Source organism: Oreochromis aureus, linkage group 8 (genome assembly GCF_013358895.1).
Source record: "Oreochromis aureus strain Israel breed Guangdong linkage group 8, ZZ_aureus, whole genome shotgun sequence".
NCBI classification, from domain to species: domain Eukaryota; kingdom Metazoa; phylum Chordata; class Actinopteri; order Cichliformes; family Cichlidae; genus Oreochromis; species Oreochromis aureus.
In genome coordinates, this window is record NC_052949.1 from 14,293,403 (window position 1) to 14,309,530 (window position 16,128).

Here is a 16,128-nt window from a genome sequence, read left to right on the forward strand (position 1 = left end):
ATTGCAGTCTAAGGAGCTTGGAAACTTCTTTAAGTTGCTTGAAGACGTTTCAGCTCTCATCCGAGAAGCTTCTTCAGTTCTAGGGTCAAATGGTGGAGAGTTCCAGATTTAAGGCCTATGGGAGCGTCCGCCCAAGATGGACGAGGACCCCCTAACGATCCTCTCTCTAATGACACGAGCCAAGGTGTGAAAACGGGTGTAGGTCACAGTCAGCCAAGGATTCGGGTGAGCTCATTGTGAAACCTAGCCCTAACCTATCATGTGATTTCCTGAGGTCAAATGGCCCAGGATGTGAGTGGGCGTTAAGGCTTCTGGGAAGGTATCTCCACACTGGATTATAGATGTCAGACAGTTGGTGCCCTATGCCACCACCTCTTTTCAAAGATGGTCATTCACCGTGGACATAGATGTAACGGAGCAGTCTGTATCTGGAGTGAATTTGGCTGTCTGGAACAATTGATTTTATGGAACAGTCAGACTCCGATAGACGCATGAGAGAGGTACTTGAGGATATTTGGCATGTAGATTAAAGCTTACAATCACCAACCGGGTGGGTGACCTGCACTACAGCACCCCAACACTAGCTAAACCAGATTTCAAGTTCATAATTTATCAAAGCAGTTGCCATCTAGTGGCAACTTCTTTATTGAAGGAAGACATCATATAACATGTCAGTCTTATGTTTAATAAGCAAGTGATGTCAGGAGTGGGATTTGAACCCACGCCTCAGGGGAGACTGCGACCTGAGCATGGCGCCTTAGACCGCTCGGCCATCCTGACACATTTGCGCTTGTTCATACAGAATCCACATGACAGGCTAGCAGATCAAGACACCTTTACAACTGATCATATTTGCAGACTATTACACCTCTGCCTTACCAACACATATTTTAAAAAACAACGAGGGTGTCTACAGACAAAAACATGACAGTGTTGGTCTTTATGCAAATGTCCTGCTTATAAGGAAACCTGCATTCAGCTGAGATTGAAGAAGTCACTTGGATGAGTGATGAGCAGTGTTGGGACTAACGCGTTATTAAGTAACAGCGTTACAGTAACGACGTTATTATTGTGGTAACGAGCACGGTAACTAGTTATTATGCCAAAAGCAGGAACGCGTTACTCGTTACTGGGATTTAGATAGGCTCGTTACTCGTTACTTACGTGTGGTGGATATCGCGGGGCTTCCACAGATTCAATAACATTAGCAAGTGGTGGAAGCCAGCAGGTGGATGAAGGAAAAGGGAGGCAAAAGGAGAGACCCGGCGGCCGCCGGTCCGCGTGTCAGGTGAACTGAACTTCAGGTAAGAAGTTATGACCTGCAGTCTATCTGGGTCAGATATAAACCAAGTTTAGGTGGAGTTTATTTTCGGTATGCTGACATTTTCGTACTCATGCTAGCTAGCATGACGGAGTTTCTATACAGCTGTGTGGGTGCTATGTTACTGATGTTGAACTTTATTTTGTTCATACGGTTAATTATTAGAGTTGCCAACCATCCCGTAAAAAACAGAATCGTCTGGTATTCAGAGAAAATATTATGCGTTTAGTACTGAGGTGAAAAGGAACACAGTTTGTCCCGGACTTCAGCTACAATGAAAAAGACACAAAAGCTGAAGCTGCACAGCTGCCTCTTCTTCTCTCATTCTCTCCGTTTCTAGTTCAATCACGAAACTGATCAATGATCAGCTGATCGGCTTTTCTCTCTTGTTTATTTATCGCCCACTTTGCGCCAGAAAGAGGAAACCAGCGGATGTCGCGTTAAACAACAGCAGCACGTTTAAGCTTGATCAGCTGTTGTTAGAATTTATTTAATATTAATTGCTAGTATCAGCTGATGTTTGCTGGAGCCACAGCTGTAAAGCTGCTGGTCATGATATCGGTTTGGTTATCTGGTGAGAGGGAAACATGCAGATGAAACCAGGAGATGTCCTTACTGAATCATCAGAGCTGAACAGGTGATGGAGAAACAGGTTTACCTTTTAGGTGACATGGATGAGTTGAAGGGAAGTTATGAACTGTTTCTGAGAGACAAATAACAGCAGGATCCTTTTCTAAGTAGCTGACAGCTGGTAACTGTGCAGGGGCGGATCTAGCAAAGTTTTGCCAGGGAGGCAGGTAGGGCATTAACAGGGAAAAGGGGGGGACAAGGAAATACTTTTCTTTATTATTCTCATTTAAAATGTCTCGCTTTAAAAAAAAATAATTATCTGAGTCTTACAACAAACAATTGATAGATTGATACATATATACCATCAGAACAGTGTACATCACTGTCATAACAGTGTTTATTTTCATTCAAAGGCTTTATGATTTTTCCTATAATGATGGGCCGGTCTCTAGTCAAAATGCCCAGTCCAGCTCTGTATGCAGCTCATCTGCAGTCTGGTGTTACCTACATCTTCCTATTCAGAAGGCAGAATTTCCAAGTTCTGAGTACAATCAAAAGCACCACGACTGCAGTTTTTGTGTTGGATGTAAAAGCAGGCTAGAATCATGGCGGCGGTCAACGACGGTCCAGGCGTGGGATTTCTCTCGTGGAAATGTGCACATTATTTTTCCTTTCTATTGGTAGGTGGCACAGTGCACTTGTGGCAAGTAAGCAAGATAGAAGACTGGCAGTCTGGCTGGGTATCCAGTTATGGAAGCAACACATTAACAAGAGAATTCTGAGTAAAACCAAAGTTACTTTCCTTAGTAACTAGTTACTTTGAAAGTAACGAGTAACTTGAAGTAACTGAGTTACTTTTTAGAGAAGTAACTAGTAATGTAACTAAGTTACTAATTTAAAGTAACTTACCCAACACTGGTGATGAGACATTAACTATCTGATAAATGAATGTGACCAAGTTGCAGTACGGAAAGGAACTGACTTCTAAAGCACATTTGTGAGATTTTAGGTTTAGATCTATGGATTTTGCAGGCTGAGATCCACTTGGTGAAGGAAGTTGTAATGGATGTCTGTGAAGGTTCTCAGTCATCCAGGTCATTGCAGTCTAAGGAGCTTGGAAACTTCTTTAAGTTGCTTGAAGACGTTTCAGCTCTCATCCGAGAAGCTTCTTCAGTTCTAGGGTCAAATGGTGGAGAGTTCCAGATTTAAGGCCTATGGGAGCGTCCGCCCAAGATGGACGAGGGACCCCCTAACGATCCTCTCTCTAATGACACGAGCCAAGGTGTGAAAAACGGGTGTAGGTCACAGTCAGCCAAGGATTCGGGTGAGCTCATTGTGAAACCTAGCCCTAACCTATCATGTGATTTCCTGAGGTCAAATGGCCCAGGATGTGAGTGGGCGTTAAGGCTTCTGGGAAGGTATCTCCACACTGGATTATAGATGTCAGACAGTTGGTGCCCTATGCCACCACCTCTTTTCAAAGATGGTCATTCACCGTGGACATAGATGTAACGGAGCAGTCTGTATCTGGAGTGAATTTGGCTGTCTGGAACAATTGATTTTATGGAACATTCAGACTCCGATAGACGCATGAGAGAGGTACTTGAGGATATTTGGCATGTAGATTAAAGCTTACAATCACCAACCAGGTAGGTGACCTGCACTACAGCACCCCAACACTAACTAAACCAGATTTCAAGTTCATAATTTATCAAAGCAGTTGCCATCTAGTGGCAACTTCTTTAGTGAAGGAAGACATCACATAACATGTCAGTCTTATGTTTAATAAGCAAGTGATGTCAGGAGTGGGATTTGAACCCACGCCTCCAGGGGAGACTGCGACCTGAACGCAGCGCCTTAGACCGCTCGGCCATCCTGACACATTTGCGCTTGTTCATACAGAATCCACATGACAGGCTAGCAGATCAAGACACCTTTACAACTGATCATATTTGCAGACTATTACACCTCTGCCTTACCAACACATATTTTAAAAACAACGAGGGTGTCTACAGACAAAAACATGACAGTGTTGGTCTTTATGCAAATGTCCTGCTTATAAGGAAACCTGCATTCAGCTGAGATTGAAGAAGTCACTTGGATGAGTGATGAGACATTAACTATCTGATAAATGAATGTGACCAAGTTGCAGTACGGAAAGGAACTGACTTCTAAAGCACATTTGTGAGATTTTAGGTTTAGATCTATGGATTTTGCAGGCTGAGATCCACTTGGTGAAGGAAGTTGTAATGGATGTCTGTGAAGGTTCTCAGTCATCCAGGTCATTGCAGTCTAAGGAGCTTGGAAACTTCTTTAAGTTGCTTGAAGACGTTTCAGCTCTCATCCGAGAAGCTTCTTCAGTTCTAGGGTCAAATGGTGGAGAGTTCCAGATTTAAGGCCTATGGGAGCGTCCGCCCAAGATGGACGAGGGACCCCCTAACGATCCTCTCTCTAATGACACGAGCCAAGGTGTGAAAAGCGGGTGTAGGTCACAGTCAGCCAAGGATTCGGGTGAGCTCATTGTGAAACCTAGCCCTAACCTATCATGTGATTTCCTGAGGTCAAATGGCCCAGGATGTGAGTGGGCGTTAAGGCTTCTGGGAAGGTATCTCCACACTGGATTATAGATGTCAGACAGTTGGTGCCCTATGCCACCACCTCTTTTCAAAGATGGTCATTCACCGTGGACATAGATGTAACGGAGCAGTCTGTATCTGGAGTGAATTTGGCTGTCTGGAACAATTGATTTTGCGGAACATTCAGACTCCGATAGACGCATGAGAGAGGTACTTGAGGATATTTGGCATGTAGATTAAAGCTTACAATCACCAACCAGGTAGGTGACCTGCACTACAGCACCCCCAACACTAACTAAACCAGATTTCAAGTTCATAATTTATCAAAGCAGTTGCCATCTAGTGGCAACTTCTTTAGTGAAGGAAGACATCACATAACATGTCAGTCTTATGTTTAATAAGCAAGTGATGTCAGGAGTGGGATTTGAACCCACGCCTCCAGGGGAGACTGCGACCTGAACGCAGCGCCTTAGACCGCTCGGCCATCCTGACACATTTGCGCTTGTTCATACAGAATCCACATGACAGGCTAGCAGATCAAGACACCTTTACAACTGATCATATTTGCAGACTATTACACCTCTGCCTTACCAACACATATTTTAAAAACAACGAGGGTGTCTACAGACAAAAACATGACAGTGTTGGTCTTTATGCAAATGTCCTGCTTATAAGGAAACCTGCATTCAGCTGAGATTGAAGAAGTCACTTGGATGAGTGATGAGACATTAACTATCTGATAAATGAATGTGACCAAGTTGCAGTACGGAAAGGAACTGACTTCTAAAGCACATTTGTGAGATTTTAGGTTTAGATCTATGGATTTTTGCAGGCTGAGATCCACTTGGTGAAGGAAGTTGTAATGGATGTCTGTGAAGGTTCTCAGTCATCCAGGTCATTGCAGTCTAAGGAGCTTGGAAACTTCTTTAAGTTGCTTGAAGACGTTTCAGCTCTCATCCGAGAAGCTTCTTCAGTTCTAGGGTCAAATGGTGGAGAGTTCCAGATTTAAGGCCTATGGGAGCGTCCGCCCAAGATGGACGAGGGACCCCTAACGATCCTCTCTCTAATGACACGAGCCAAGGTGTGAAAACGGGTGTAGGTCACAATCAGCCAAGGATTCGGGTGAGCTCATTGTGAAACCTAGCCCTAACCTATCATGTGATTTCCTGAGGTCAAATGGCCCAGGATGTGAGTGGGCGTTAAGGCTTCTGGGAAGGTATCTCCACACTGGATTATAGATGTCAGACAGTTGGTGCCCTATGCCACCACCTCTTTTCAAAGATGGTCATTCACCGTGGACATAGATGTAACGGAGCAGTCTGTATCTGGAGTGAATTTGGCTGTCTGGAACAATTGATTTTATGAACAGTCAGACTCCGATAGACGCATGAGAGAGGTACTTGAGGATATTTGGCATGTAGATTAAAGCTTACAATCACCAACCGGGTAGGTGACCTGCACTACAGCACCCCAACACTAGCTAAACCAGATTTCAAGTTCATAATTTATCAAAGCAGTTGCCATCTAGTGGCAACTTCTTTATTGAAGGAAGACATCATATAACATGTCAGTCTTATGTTTAATAAGCAAGTGATGTCAGGAGTGGGATTTGAACCCACGCCTCGAGGGGAGACTGCGACCTGAACGCAGCGCCTTAGACCGCTCGGCCATCCTGACACATTTGCGCTTGTTCATACAGAATCCACATGACAGGCTAGCAGATCAAGACACCTTTACAACTGATCATATTTGCAGACTATTACACCTCTGCCTTACCAACACATATTTTAAAAACAACGAGGGTGTCTACAGACAAAAACATGACAGTGTTGGTCTTTATGCAAATGTCCTGCTTATAAGGAAACCTGCATTCAGCTGAGATTGAAGAAGTCACTTGGATGAGTGATGAGCAGTGTTGGGACTAACGCGTTATTAAGTAACGCGTTACAGTAACGACGTTATTATTGTGGTAACGAGCACGGTAACTAGTTATTATGCCAAAAGCAGGAACGCGTTACTCGTTACTGGGATTTAGATAGGCTCGTTACTCGTTACTTCGTGTGGTGGATATCGCGGGGCTTCCACAGATTCAATAACATTAGCAAGTGGTGGAAGCCAGCAGGTGGATGAAGGAAAAGGGAGGCAAAAGGAGAGACCCGAAGCGGCCGCCGTCCGCGTGTCAGGTGAACTGAACTTCAGGTAAGAAGTTATGACCTGCAGTCTATCTGGGTCAGATATAAACCAAGTTTAGGTGGAGTTTATTTTCGGTATGCTGACATTTTCGTACTGCGTGCTAGCTAGCATGACGGAGTTTCTATACAGCTGTGTGGGTGCTATGTTACTGATGTTGAACTTTATTTTGTTCATACGGTTAATTATTAGAGTTGCCAACCATCCCGTAAAAAACAGAATCGTCTGGTATTCAGAGAAAATATTATGCGTTTCGTACTGAGGTGAAAAGGAACACAGTTTGTCCCGGACTTCAGCTACAATGAAAAAGACACAAAGCTGAAGCTGCACAGCTGCCTCTTCTTCTCTCATTCTCTCCGTTTCTAGTTCAATCACGAAACTGATCAATGATCAGCTGATCGGCTTTTCTCTCTTGTTTATTTATCGCCCACTTTGCGCCAGAAAGAGGAAACCAGCGGATGTCGCGTTAAACAACAGCAGCACGTTTAAGCTTGATCAGCTGTTGTTAGAATTTATTTAATATTAATTGCTAGTATCAGCTGATGTTTGCTGGAGCCACAGCTGTAAAGCTGCTGGTCATGATATCGGTTTGGTTATCTGGTGAGAGGAAACATGCAGATGAAACCAGGAGATGTCCTTACTGAATCATCAGAGCTGAACAGGTGATGGAGAAACAGGTTTACCTTTTAGGTGACATGGATGAGTTGAAGGAAGTTATGAACTGTTTCTGAGAGACAAATAACAGCAGGATCCTTTTCTAAGTAGCTGACAGCTGGTAACTGTGCAGGGGCGGATCTAGCAAAGTTTTGCCAGGGAGGCAGGTAGGGCATTAACAGGGAAAGGGGGGACAAGGAAATACTTTTCTTTATTATTCTCATTTAAAATGTCTCGCTTTAAAAAAAAAATAATTATCTGAGTCTTACAACAAACAATTGATAGATTGATACATATATACCATCAGAACAGTGTACATCACTGTCATAACAGTGTTTATTTTCATTCAAAGGCTTTATGATTTTTCCTATAATGATGGGCGGTCTCTAGTCAAAATGCCCAGTCCAGCTCTGTATGCAGCTCATCTGCAGTCTGGTGTTACCTACATCTTCCTATTCAGAAGGCAGAATTTCCAAGTTCTGAGTACAATCAAAAGCACCACGACTGCAGTTTTTGTGTTGGATGTAAAAAGCAGGCTAGAATCATGGCGGCGGTCAACGACGGTCCAGGCGTGATTTCTCTCGTGGAAATGTGCACATTATTTTTTTCCTTTCTATTGGTAGGTGGCACAGTGCACTTGTGGCAAGTAAGCAAGATAGAAGACTGGCAGTCTGGCTGGGTATCCAGTTATGGAAGCGACACATTAACAAGAGAATTCTGAGTAAAACCAAAGTTACTTTCCTTAGTAACTAGTTACTTTGAAAGTAACGAGTAACTTGAAGTAACTGAGTTACTTTTTAGAGAAGTAACTAGTAATGTAACTAAGTTACTAATTTAAAGTAACTTACCCAACACTGGTGATGAGACATTAACTATCTGATAAATGAATGTGACCAAGTTGCAGTGCGGAAAGGAACTGACTTCTAAAGCACATTTGTGAGATTTTAGGTTTAGATCTATGGATTTTGCAGGCTGAGATCCACTTGGTGAAGGAAGTTGTAATGGATGTCTGTGAAGGTTCTCAGTCATCCAGGTCATTGCAGTCTAAGGAGCTTGGAAACTTCTTTAAGTTGCTTGAAGACGTTTCAGCTCTCATCCGAGAAGCTTCTTCAGTTCTAGGGTCAAATGGTGGAGAGTTCCAGATTTAAGGCCTATGGGAGCGTCCGCCCAAGATGGACGAGGGACCCCTAACGATCCTCTCTCTAATGACACGAGCCAAGGTGTGAAAACGGGTGTAGGTCACAGTCAGCCAAGGATTCGGGTGAGCTCATTGTGAAACCTAGCCCTAACCTATCATGTGATTTCCTGAGGTCAAATGGCCCAGGATGTGAGTGGGCGTTAAGGCTTCTGGGAAGGTATCTCCACACTGGATTATAGATGTCAGACAGTTGGTGCCCTATGCCACCACCTCTTTTCAAAGATGGTCATTCACCGTGGACATAGATGTAACGGAGCAGTCTGTATCTGGAGTGAATTTGGCTGTCTGGAACAATTGATTTTATGGAACATTCAGACTCCGATAGACGCATGAGAGAGGTACTTGAGGATATTTGGCATGTAGATTAAAGCTTACAATCACCAACCAGGTAGGTGACCTGCACTACAGCACCCCAACACTAACTAAACCAGATTTCAAGTTCATAATTTATCAAAGCAGTTGCCATCTAGTGGCAACTTCTTTAGTGAAGGAAGACATCACATAACATGTCAGTCTTATGTTTAATAAGCAAGTGATGTCAGGAGTGGGATTTGAACCCACGCCTCCAGGGAGACTGCGACCTGAACGCAGCGCCTTAGACCGCTCGGCCATCCTGACACATTTGCGCTTGTTCATACAGAATCCACATGACAGGCTAGCAGATCAAGACACCTTTACAACTGATCATATTTGCAGACTATTACACCTCTGCCTTACCAACACATATTTTAAAAACAACGAGGGTGTCTACAGACAAAAACATGACAGTGTTGGTCTTTATGCAAATGTCCTGCTTATAAGGAAACCTGCATTCAGCTGAGATTGAAGAAGTCACTTGGATGAGTGATGAGACATTAACTATCTGATAAATGAATGTGACCAAGTTGCAGTACGGAAAGGAACTGACTTCTAAAGCACATTTGTGAGATTTTAGGTTTAGATCTATGGATTTTTGCAGGCTGAGATCCACTTGGTGAAGGAAGTTGTAATGGATGTCTGTGAAGGTTCTCAGTCATCCAGGTCATTGCAGTCTAAGGAGCTTGGAAACTTCTTTAAGTTGCTTGAAGACGTTTCAGCTCTCATCCGAGAAGCTTCTTCAGTTCTAGGGTCAAATGGTGGAGAGTTCCAGATTTAAGGCCTATGGGAGCGTCCGCCCAAGATGGACGAGGGACCCCTAACGATCCTCTCTCTAATGACACGAGCCAAGGTGTGAAAACGGGTGTAGGTCACAATCAGCCAAGGATTCGGGTGAGCTCATTGTGAAACCTAGCCCTAACCTATCATGTGATTTCCTGAGGTCAAATGGCCCAGGATGTGAGTGGGCGTTAAGGCTTCTGGGAAGGTATCTCCACACTGGATTATAGATGTCAGACAGTTGGTGCCCTATGCCACCACCTCTTTTCAAAGATGGTCATTCACCGTGGACATAGATGTAACGGAGCAGTCTGTATCTGGAGTGAATTTGGCTGTCTGGAACAATTGATTTTGCGGAACAGTCAGACTCCGATAGACGCATGAGAGAGGTACTTGAGGATATTTGGCATGTAGATTAAAGCTTACAATCACCAACCGGGTAGGTGACCTGCACTACAGCACCCCAACACTAGCTAAACCAGATTTCAAGTTCATAATTTATCAAAGCAGTTGCCATCTAGTGGCAACTTCTTTATTGAAGGAAGACATCATATAACATGTCAGTCTTATGTTTAATAAGCAAGTGATGTCAGGAGTGGGATTTGAACCCACGCCCCAGGGGAGACTGCGACCTGAACGCAGCGCCTTAGACCGCTCGGCCATCCTGACACATTTGCGCTTGTTCATACAGAATCCACATGACAGGCTAGCAGATCAAGACACCTTTACAACTGATCATATTTGCAGACTATTACACCTCTGCCTTACCAACACATATTTTAAAAACAACGAGGGTGTCTACAGACAAAAACATGACAGTGTTGGTCTTTATGCAAATGTCCTGCTTATAAGGAAACCTGCATTCAGCTGAGATTGAAGAAGTCACTTGGATGAGTGATGAGCAGTGTTGGGACTAACGCGTTATTAAGTAACGCGTTACAGTAACGACGTTATTATTGTGGTAACGAGCACGGTAACTAGTTATTATGCCAAAAGCAGGAACGCGTTACTCGTTACTGGGATTTAGATAGGCTCGTTACTCGTTACTTCGTGTGGTGGATATCGCGGGGCTTCCACAGATTCAATAACATTAGCAAGTGGTGGAAGCCAGCAGGTGGATGAAGGAAAAGGGAGGCAAAAGGAGAGACCCGAGCGGCCGCCGGTCCGCGTGTCAGGTGAACTGAACTTCAGGTAAGAAGTTATGACCTGCAGTCTATCTGGGTCAGATATAAACCAAGTTTAGGTGGAGTTTATTTTCGGTATGCTGACATTTTCGTATCTGCGTGCTAGCTAGCATGACGGAGTTTCTATACAGCTGTGTGGGTGCTATGTTACTGATGTTGAACTTTATTTTGTTCATACGGTTAATTATTAGAGTTGCCAACCATCCCGTAAAAAACAGAATCGTCTGGTATTCAGAGAAAATATTATGCGTTTAGTACTGAGGTGAAAAGGAACACAGTTTGTCCCGGACTTCAGCTACAATGAAAAAAAGACACAAAGCTGAAGCTGCACAGCTGCCTCTTCTTCTCTCATTCTCTCCCGTTTCTAGTTCAATCACGAAACTGATCAATGATCAGCTGATCGGCTTTTCTCTCTTGTTTATTTATCGCCCACTTTGCGCCAGAAAGAGGAAACCAGCGGATGTCGCGTTAAACAACAGCAGCACGTTTAAGCTTGATCAGCTGTTGTTAGAATTTATTTAATATTAATTGCTAGTATCAGCTGATGTTTGCTGGAGCCACAGCTGTAAAGCTGCTGGTCATGATATCGGTTTGGTTATCTGGTGAGAGGGAAACATGCAGATGAAACCAGGAGATGTCCTTACTGAATCATCAGAGCTGAACAGGTGATGGGGAAACAGGTTTACCTTTTAGGTGACATGGATGAGTTGAAGGAAGTTATGAACTGTTTCTGAGAGACAAATAACAGCAGGATCCTTTTCTAAGTAGCTGACAGCTGGTAACTGTGCAGGGGCGGATCTAGCAAAGTTTTGCCAGGGAGGCAGGTAGGGCATTAACAGGGAAAGGGGGGACAAGGAAATACTTTTCTTTATTATTCTCATTTAAAATGTCTCGCTTTAAAAAAAATAATTATCTGAGTCTTACAACAAACAATTGATAGATTGATACATATATACCATCAGAACAGTGTACATCACTGTCACAACAGTGTTTATTTTCATTCAAAGGCTTTATGATTTTTCCTATAATGATGGGCCGGTCTCTAGTCAAAATGCCCAGTCCAGCTCTGTATGCAGCTCATCTGCAGTCTGGTGTTACCTACATCTTCCTATTCAGAAGGCAGAATTTCCAAGTTCTGAGTACAATCAAAAGCACCACGACTGCAGTTTTTGTGTTGGATGTAAAAAGCAGGCTAGAATCATGGCGGGGTCAACGACGGTCCAGGCGTGGGATTTCTCTCGTGGAAATGTGCACATTATTTTTCCTTTCTATTGGTAGGTGGCACAGTGCACTTGTGGCAAGTAAGCAAGATAGAAGACTGGCAGTCTGGCTGGGTATCCAGTTATGGAAGCAACACATTAACAAGAGAATTCTGAGTAAAACCAAAGTTACTTTCCTTAGTAACTAGTTACTTTGAAAGTAACGAGTAACTTGAAGTAACTGAGTTACTTTTTAGAGAAGTAACTAGTAATGTAACTAAGTTACTAATTTAAAGTAACTTACCCAACACTGGTGATGAGACATTAACTATCTGATAAATGAATGTGACCAAGTTGCAGTGCGGAAAGGAACTGACTTCTAAAGCACATTTGTGAGATTTTAGGTTTAGATCTATGGATTTTTGCAGGCTGAGATCCACTTGGTGAAGGAAGTTGTAATGGATGTCTGTGAAGGTTCTCAGTCATCCAGGTCATTGCAGTCTAAGGAGCTTGGAAACTTCTTTAAGTTGCTTGAAGACGTTTCAGCTCTCATCCGAGAAGCTTCTTCAGTTCTAGGGTCAAATGGTGGAGAGTTCCAGATTTAAGGCCTATGGGAGCGTCCGCCCAAGATGGACGAGGGACCCCTAACGATCCTCTCTCTAATGACACGAGCCAAGGTGTGAAAACGGGTGTAGGTCACAATCAGCCAAGGATTCGGGTGAGCTCATTGTGAAACCTAGCCCTAACCTATCATGTGATTTCCTGAGGTCAAATGGCCCAGGATGTGAGTGGGCGTTAAGGCTTCTGGGAAGGTATCTCCACACTGGATTATAGATGTCAGACAGTTGGTGCCCTATGCCACCACCTCTTTTCAAAGATGGTCATTCACCGTGGACATAGATGTAACGGAGCAGTCTGTATCTGGAGTGAATTTGGCTGTCTGGAACAATTGATTTTATGGAACATTCAGACTCCGATAGACGCATGAGAGAGGTACTTGAGGATATTTGGCATGTAGATTAAAGCTTACAATCACCAACCAGGTAGGTGACCTGCACTACAGCACCCCAACACTAACTAAACCAGATTTCAAGTTCATAATTTATCAAAGCAGTTGCTATCTAGTGGCAACTTCTTTAGTGAAGGAAGACATCACATAACATGTCAGTCTTATGTTTAATAAGCAAGTGATGTCAGGAGTGGGATTTGAACCCACGCCTCCAGGGGAGACTGCGACCTGAACGCAGCGCCTTAGACCGCTCGGCCATCCTGACACATTTGCGCTTGTTCATACAGAATCCACATGACAGGCTAGCAGATCAAGACACCTTTACAACTGATCATATTTGCAGACTATTACACCTCTGCCTTACCAACACATATTTTAAAAACAACGAGGGTGTCTACAGACAAAAACATGACAGTGTTGGTCTTTATGCAAATGTCCTGCTTATAAGGAAACCTGCATTCAGCTGAGATTGAAGAAGTCACTTGGATGAGTGATGAGACATTAACTATCTGATAAATGAATGTGACCAAGTTGCAGTACGGAAAGGAACTGACTTCTAAAGCACATTTGTGAGATTTTAGGTTTAGATCTATATATTTTTGCAGGCTGAGATCCACTTGGTGAAGGAAGTTGTAATGGATGTCTGTGAAGGTTCTCAGTCATCCAGGTCATTGCAGTCTAAGGAGCTTGGAAACTTCTTTAAGTTGCTTGAAGACGTTTCAGCTCTCATCCGAGAAGCTTCTTCAGTTCTAGGGTCAAATGGTGGAGAGTTCCAGATTTAAGGCCTATGGGAGCGTCCGCCCAAGATGGACGAGGACCCCCTAACGATCCTCTCTCTAATGACACGAGCCAAGGTGTGAAAACGGGTGTAGGTCACAGTCAGCCAAGGATTCGGGTGAGCTCATTGTGAAATCTAGCCCTAACCTATCATGTGATTTCCTGAGGTCAAATGGCCCAGGATGTGAGTGGGCGTTAAGGCTTCTGGGAAGGTATCTCCACACTGGATTATAGATGTCAGACAGTTGGTGCCCTATGCCACCACCTCTTTTCAAAGATGGTCATTCACCGTGGACATAGATGTAACGGAGCAGTCTGTATCTGGAGTGAATTTGGCTGTCTGGAACAATTGATTTTGCGGAACATTCAGACTCCGATAGACGCATGAGAGAGGTACTTGAGGATATTTGGCATGTAGATTAAAGCGTATAATCACCAACCAGGTAGCTGACCTGCACTACAGCACCCCCAACACTAACTAAACCAGATTTCAAGTTCATAATTGATCAAAGCAGTTGCCATCTAGTGGCAACTTCTTTATTGGAGGAAGCCATAACATGACATGTCAGTCTTATGTTTAATAAGCAAGTGATGTCAGGAGTGGGATTTGAACCCTGTAGAAATGTAGAAATCACATGTCCTGAGTCTGACTAGTTAATCTTTTAGTATTTGCTACTTTGCTATCAACGGTCTCATCAATAAAATATGAATCATAGAAAAGACATGATAGATGAAATAATATGATATTAAGAACAAAATGTATTGTCCCTTAATAATCCTATTTAATCGGATCAGCATTTAGCATTTGACAAGAAAGTTGCCGATGAATGTAAACCTTGAGCAAAAGGACCTCTAGTGGTCAATCCCTGTACAGGTAAAGGCTGCATTTGTGTTAATGACGAGTAAGAGCTTTAAATTAGTTTTTAAAACAAGAGCAACCCATAAAACTAGATCAAAGACTTAAAAATAAACTATAAAATAAACTTATCAGGAAAAAAAGGAAAAGACTAAAACACTGGCTTCTAATCACCAATGTTACTTAAGTGCAATCTTAAAATCAACAGGTTTTATCCTGCGCACAGTGCAACGGCCACTCAGCACAGTCACATTTGAAACAACAATAATCTGTTAAAAGCTACATAAATTGTAACCCACTAAGTTTTAGCACTTAACCTGGTATAGGAAAATGAAACAAACACACACCATTATTTATTGATTTATTTTTTTATTTAGTAATGTTTTTTCAGTTGAAGCCAATTAAAGTCTATTTAATAATGCTATGTTACAACAGGCACTTTAAAGCTCTTTGTACTGTAAGGTTAAAACCCTACAGTATTAGAGAGAAAACCCCAGCAATCAAACAATCCCCTTTGAGCAAGCACTAAGACGACAGTGGGAAGGAAAAACTCCCTATTAAAAGGAAGAAACCTCCAGCAGAACCAGACTCAGGGAGGGGCAGCCTTCTGCTGCGACTGGCTGGGGGCATAATTGTGATGTTAGAATTAGTGAGTTACCATGATGACTATTTTAAGTATGATTATAAGTAAAACTAAAAGTGCAAGTGCACCGATTACTGAAGTCATCCAAGAAATTATATCTAACCATCTTCGGATTGTAGGAATCAGGCCTGAATTAGCTCCATGGGGAATGGGAAACATACGCTGAATAATTGCTGAAAAATGATTGAACAATGAGGTAAATGGTGCTCCACAAATATTAAGGATGTGCCAGGCGACAAAAATGACTCCTTGGCCCGCAAACACAACTGGAGCTGTAATTAGGAAATAAAAAGCTGAAAGATTTCTGTGAACTCTGGAAACAACAGGGTCTTCGTCCTCTCTTTGAAGAGTTCCTTGGACAATATTTTGTTCATTCTCTTCAGATCTGTTATCTGAAGATTCAGGGAGACCAACATTGAATAGATCAATGCTGTAACTCTCATTGGTGGGAGACTCTTCATGTCCAAAGTTGTTTTTAGAAACAGTTGCTGTTTCCGAGGTCTCACTTGTGGGTGTGGTAACTGAGGTAAATGGTGCTCGACTAATATTAAGGAGGTGCCTGGTAATAAAAGCTTCTCTTAGGCCAACAGGCACATCTGGAACTCTACAAGAGGAATAGAGATTTGGAATATTTGAGGTAAATGGTTCTCGACCAATATTACGGAGGTGCCTGGTGATGAAAGCTTCCCTTAGGCCCACAGGCACATCTGGAACTTTACAAGAGGAATAAAGATTTGGAACATTTGTTTGAACTCTGGAAGAAATAGTTTCTTCTTCCTCTGTTTGAAGACTGCCTGGGACAACATTTTGTTCATTA

General features: G+C 43.0%; 6 non-coding genes across 6 annotated transcripts; all 6 read right to left on the reverse strand.

The window, feature by feature from the left end:
- Positions 1-3,688: 3,688 nt before the first annotated feature.
- Positions 3,689-3,771, reverse strand: trnal-cag. The gene has a single exon. It is a non-coding gene; the product is annotated as a tRNA-Leu (tRNA).
- Positions 3,772-4,876: 1,105 nt separating this feature from the next.
- trnal-cag lies at positions 4,877-4,959 on the reverse strand. The gene has a single exon. It is a non-coding gene; the product is annotated as a tRNA-Leu (tRNA).
- Positions 4,960-6,061: 1,102 nt separating this feature from the next.
- On the reverse strand, positions 6,062-6,144 carry trnal-cag. Its single transcript has one exon. It is a non-coding gene; the product is annotated as a tRNA-Leu (tRNA).
- Positions 6,145-9,045: 2,901 nt separating this feature from the next.
- trnal-cag lies at positions 9,046-9,127 on the reverse strand. The gene has a single exon. It is a non-coding gene; the product is annotated as a tRNA-Leu (tRNA).
- Positions 9,128-10,230: 1,103 nt separating this feature from the next.
- trnal-cag lies at positions 10,231-10,312 on the reverse strand. Its single transcript has one exon. It is a non-coding gene; the product is annotated as a tRNA-Leu (tRNA).
- Positions 10,313-13,217: 2,905 nt separating this feature from the next.
- trnal-cag lies at positions 13,218-13,300 on the reverse strand. Its single transcript has one exon. It is a non-coding gene; the product is annotated as a tRNA-Leu (tRNA).
- Positions 13,301-16,128: the final 2,828 nt, after the last annotated feature.